Here is a 5,765-nt window from a genome sequence, read left to right as displayed (position 1 = left end):
TGGGAGACTTTCTATTACTATTTTGAAAGTAGGCTCTTCCCACGGTGCGGAAGGAGTGTAATTTGGGTGTGGATGATCACCCTCGCTATCAAGAATAATGTTTTTTAAATGTAGTTTGTTTAGGACTTTTCCCTGCTCTTGCAACCCAAGAGTTTCCATTGTTTTGGCCTAGTCCAACCACGAAGGCCTGCCGTACTGGGATTGGATCAGAAGAAATAATTATCTTACTGATAATTGTAGCTGTCCTTTGTGATATTCTTTCTTATAGAGAGGGCAAACCCGTCTCCAGTCTAAGAGTTTCAAGCCTGGTCCACATGGGGACTCCCAGTGCAGCTCTCATAGCATTGTTTTGGGCAACTTCAAGCTTTTTCCACTGTTGGTGTGATAGATTTGTGAGTGCAGGTGCGGCATAATCGATCACTGATCTGACTGCCTGTACATAGTATGTGCGAAGGACTTGCAGACTGGCTCCTCCAGAAAGGGAGGTTAGCGACCTGAGGATTGCCGTTCGGGCCGCAGTTCGCTCTCTCAAGTAAGTGACCTCAGCATTAAAATTCATGTGTGTGTCTAGGATGATTCCTAGATACTGATAGGTGTCGACCCATTCTACTGGTTGACCCTGTACTGTGAGTTGGATGATGGGCTTCGCTATTTTTATGGGCATGGCCTTTGACTTTGAGGGGTTGAGTTTGATCCCAATCTGTTTTGCCTCTTTACTGATGCAGTCTAAGCATTTGGGTGCAAGGTGCGCCGCATCCCTTCCTTTTATGATGATGACAAAGTCGTCCGCGTAGTTTAGCAGCCTGCAGTGATGTGGGAGTTTCAACCTCATTATTCTTTCCATTAAACAGTTGAAGAGAAGGGGGCTGAGAATACCTCCCTGCGGTGTACCATTTTCATGTCTTTTGTACTCAGAGACTGTGCCATGAAGTTTTACTCTTGCTTCTCTGTTTATGAGACAGTTTTTGGTCCAGGAGAGCAGGTTGCCTCTGACCTCTTTGTCAATGAGGCAGCAGAGAATGGCTGGGGCGCTAGCCAGTTCAAAGGCTTTTTCGAGGTCCAGGAATATCAGCATTCCTGGTCTGTCATTCAAGTGGGCTAACAGACTTGTAATACATTCCACTGTGCCAACCCCTCTTCTATAGGCATACATATCATGGTGCAGTTTAGGCATTTTCCACTCCAATCTGTTGAGTGCCATTCTGTCAGCCGTCTTGGCTGCACAGCTTTGGAGAGAGATGGGCCTGGGATTAGCTGGATCTTTGGGTTTTGGGATCGGCACTATGTCTGCTCTATTCCAAGCAGAAGGTCTAGTTTGAGAAGTCCAGGTTAAATTAATTAACCTTAGGTATGCAGCGTCTCCCTCTGGGCCGAGGTTTCTAATCATTTATTTATAGGTTATTTTGTCGGTTCCAGGGGATGTATCCTTGGAGTTTTTCTTAGCCCGATTGAGCTCATCCAGTGTGAAGGGGGAATTAGTGTCAGATACTTTTTCTCATGCTGTAAGGATTCTGTGCCACCTTTCTTCCTCTAGTCCGGTCTGTACTGCTAATACATCTGGTAGAAGCTGATTGCTGGCTGCTCTCTCTGCAAACCTGGTTGCCAGTACTTCGGTAATATTAAGAGAGTAGAGTTTTGTATTTAAATTTATAAATCTTTTAAAAATAATAAAGAATTTTCGAAGCTTTGTTTTACTTTTATATTATTAATTAAATGTTATTTAAAAAATTTATGTTTTATAAAAAAATGGTAGTTGACAAGTAATAAACAATATTACTCTGCTTTTCCTTCCACACTGAGACGGTCGTCTTTTCGTGGTTTTCTATACCGCCTTCATGGGTAACTTTCATGTTCACAATTTTTTATGTTTTATTCCACCAGAAATTTGGTGTTGATACTATGAATACCATATTAATATCCCCTTTGTGAACCGTATTCTCAGGCCACTGTCACATTCGTCAGTAAGTCGGGATCACTTAGTTACTGTGCACCATTCCATTACCCCCCCCCCCCACCTCCCCCGTCCAATCCCAAATCCTTATCCTGTCATTGGATGCAGTGCCTGGTTATGGTTATGTTGTGGCTGAGGGTGCAGAGGCCGGTGTTGATGTTGTTCAGGGCCTTGTTGAGGTTGGTGATGCAGTGTCTGGTTATGGTTATGTTGTGGCTGAGGGTGTGGAGGCTGGTGTTGATGTTGTTCAGGGCCTTGTTGAGGTTGGTGTTGATGTTGTTCAGGGCCTTGTTGAGGTTGGTGATGCAGTGCCTGGTTATTGTTATGTTGTGGCTGAGGGTGTGGAGGCTGGTGTTGATGTTGTTCAGGGCCTTGTTGAGGTTGGTGATGCAGTGCCTGGTTATGGTTATGTTGTGGCTGAGGGTGTGGAGGCTGGTGTTGATGTTGTTCAGGGCCTTGTTGAGGTTAGTGATGCAGTGCCTGGTTATGGTTATGTTGTGGCTGAGGGTGTGGAGGCTGGTGTTGATGATGTTCAGGGCCTTGTTGAGGTTGGTGATGCAGTGCCTGGTTATGGTTATGTTGTGGCTGAGGGTGTGGAGGCTGGTGTTGATGTTGTTCAGGGCCTTGTTGAGGTTGGTGATGCAGTGCCTGGTTATGGTTATGTTGTGGCTGAGGGTGTGGAGGCTGGTGTTGATGTTGTTCAGGGCCTTGTTGAGGTTAGTGATGCAGTGCCTGGTTATGGTTATGTTGTGGCTGAGGGTGTGGAGGCTGGTGTTGATGTTGTTCAGGGCCTTGTTGAGGTTGGTGATGCAGTGCCTTGTTATGGTTATAACAATAAGCACTAATGATCAAGTCACCTCTTCCAGAAAGAGACATGTATTAGACAATCGCCAACATTCAACAGATTCTGACAACAACCTCCCATGCATAATCATCCCACCCAACATGACACCACACCCATCACCAACCCCACACCCACCCCCACCCCCCCCCCATCAACCCCCAGGCATCAAGCCCAGCTTCTCCCCGACCCTCCTTCCCCCCCACCCGGGTCAACCCCCCCCACCCGGGTCAACCCCCCCCACCCGGGTCAACCCCCCCCCCACGCGGAACAAAACCCAACAACATCCCCTCTCTTACTCATAGACCCCGCTCCCCATGACAGCCACCCCTCTCTCTCTTTGGGTAAATAGATCACCAAAACACAAGATAACTCTCCAGACAAAAAGAAATAACTCACCATAACACCAGAAAACTGAGACAGCACAAAGACGGACATCAGCTACCAAAAAGCAAGTGCCCTACTTCACCTTAGCCTACGTGCCCAACAAGTCAGCCCATCTCACGCCCCACACGTTAGCCCACCTCACCCCCAACCCTCCACCACCCATTACTCAATACCACACAAGTACCAAACCAATGACCCTGTTAGCTCAGCTAAAACACTCGTCACACTCAGCAAAAAGGACCAACTCCTCCCCAGACCACCCCTACACCCCCACCTTGGTTTGTTTGTTTACCTTGTGGAGGGACTTGGCCAGACGGCAGGTCAAGTCAGGCTCCCCTTTTGTGTTTTCTCAAGTTATTTCTCGACCCAGAAGGCCAAAGGAGACTTTTTTTCCCCTTTTATGATAAGGTGATGAGAGAATGACACTGAGCGGAGGGGCAGCGGTTGCCCCACGACCACTCAACACTGTACAGTTCGAGCATCCATCGCACACAGGAACCTTGCTGTTTGGCCTTAATACCTTACGTTCCAAGGGCTTATTGATCGATGTGACACGCATTGCTGGTGGTGAGGCTTTTCAGGCCCATCGGGTTGTCCTAGCATCTTGCAGTGATAATTTCCGTGCCATGTTCAGATGATGAAATACGAGAACGCTGCCAATCCGAAATCTGTTTGAACGGTGTGAGTGCTGCTGGGTTGCAGTGCTTGCTGGAGTATGCGTACACCAGCCGTCTCTCTCTCAACCTGGCAAACATCCAGGATGTTCTGGCAGCAGCGGCCCATGTTCAGGTGCTCACCGTTGTTGAGGCTTGCTCCAATTATCTCCAGGCTCAGCTTGACCTGGACAACTGTGTGGATATTGCCACCATTGCAGAGACATATTCTCTTCACAGACTGAGAAAGAGGGTATATGCCTTCATGAGTTCCCACCTTCATCAGTTCAGTAAAATGTCAGATTTTCAACGGCTGACGGTGGTACAGCTGTTGCATCTTCTGTCATGTGACTATCCTGTGGATTGTAGTGAAGCACAAGTGTTGTTGACTGTTGCTGGTTGACTTCAGCACTGCCCATCAGATCGTGCCCGGCATGCTCATGCCCTCCTGCATGCACTTAATTTACAGGAGGTTCCTGCTTCAGTTTTGGAGCGGGCAGCATGCCTCTCCATACTAGAGGAACCTATGAGAGCTGCACTACGTCGCATGGCCCTGCCTGTTTCACCAGCACCTCCAACTGGCCTTATTAATTCAAGAGGGCTGGAATTGGCAGTAGTGAAGGTAGGCGGCTTCAGTATTGCTGGTATAACAAATGAGATTACTTACTTTTTACCTTCGGTTGGTCGTTGGCGTCACTTGACCACCATCCCGCATGTTGAACAGTGTAATTATGGTACAGCAGTGCTAAATACCAGCTGTATGTCATTGGTGGCTGCTTCAATCAGTACTACAGGAAAATATTCACCCATTTGGGTTTAGATATAACCCTCAACAGAATAAGTGGAGTACCATGGCTCCAATGCAGCGTGAAAGGTGCAGATTTTCCCTAAGTGTTCTTGGTGGGCAGCTGTATGCAGTAGGAGGAGCAAGCGAAGCCAGTGATGATGGTATTGCTGAAGATGAAAGTCTCTGTGAAGCTTATAACCCTGCAGCCGACACATGGACTCCTCTTGCTGGCCTGCCTAGTACACGGGCACAACATGCAGCCGCTGCTCTTAATGGGTTGCTCTATGTCAGTGGTGGGTTAGAAGGTGATCAAGTTCTGGATTCTTGCCACGCATACAACCCAAGTACCGGCACGTGGGAGTCTCGTACCCCGTTCCTCACTCCGCAGGCAGATCATTACTGTGTTACATACTCCAACTGTATGTATATCTGTGGTGGATGGTATGAAGATGAAGCCACGAACACCAGAGTCTTAGTTGACACCATTGACTGCTACAACCCAATCACAGATAGCTGGTCAGTTGTAAGTCGTGTCCCCACCCCCCCCCCCCGTTATCATGCAGGAATTGTTGTAATAGGTTCTCAACTTTACGTAATTGGTGGATTTCATTCGGATGCTACATTTGACCGTGCAACGGGTGTAATAGAATGTTATGACTTGGATAATGGAGTATGGAATGTAGAAAATGCATATCCACAAGACATATGGAACACGTTTGTGTTCCTTTGTATATCCCACGGTGCCGAGATGACATGGATGTTTTAGCTATATCTAAGTAATCGATTATATCAGTTGTAAAGATGGTACCATAGTTACTTTTTATTATATTTTATATAAAATTATATTATGTTTCATAATTGCCTTATTGATATGCTTGTAGTATGTACAATTTCAAATTTTATTTGACTTGAGTGTATATACTGTATGTGTGGGTGGGTGTGTGTGTGAGTGCGAGTATGTGCATGTGCGTGTACACAGATACACACTATTTTTTTTTTAAGAGAGAGATGTCAATTCTTTGTAGTTTCTGGAAGAGAACTTTGCTCACAGTAGCCCATCTTCATACTGTAATTTACAGTATTTCATTATAAGCAGTTTTTAAACTTCTAGTGATTTTTATCACCCACTGCCCTCCCCTGAAGTTG

At 46.5% G+C, this 5,765-nt stretch overlaps 1 pseudogene; it reads left to right on the top strand.

Moving 5' to 3' along the window:
- The first annotated feature begins 3,500 nt into the window (after positions 1 to 3,500).
- LOC138353627 (kelch-like protein 26) lies at positions 3,501 to 5,399 on the top strand (annotated as a pseudogene).
- The last annotated feature ends 366 nt before the right edge of the window (positions 5,400 to 5,765 follow it).

Source organism: Procambarus clarkii, chromosome 59 (assembly GCF_040958095.1).
Source record: "Procambarus clarkii isolate CNS0578487 chromosome 59, FALCON_Pclarkii_2.0, whole genome shotgun sequence".
NCBI classification, from domain to species: domain Eukaryota; kingdom Metazoa; phylum Arthropoda; class Malacostraca; order Decapoda; family Cambaridae; genus Procambarus; species Procambarus clarkii.
Note: the sequence above shows the minus strand (reverse complement) of the source record. Positions and strands in the feature narration are given on the sequence as shown.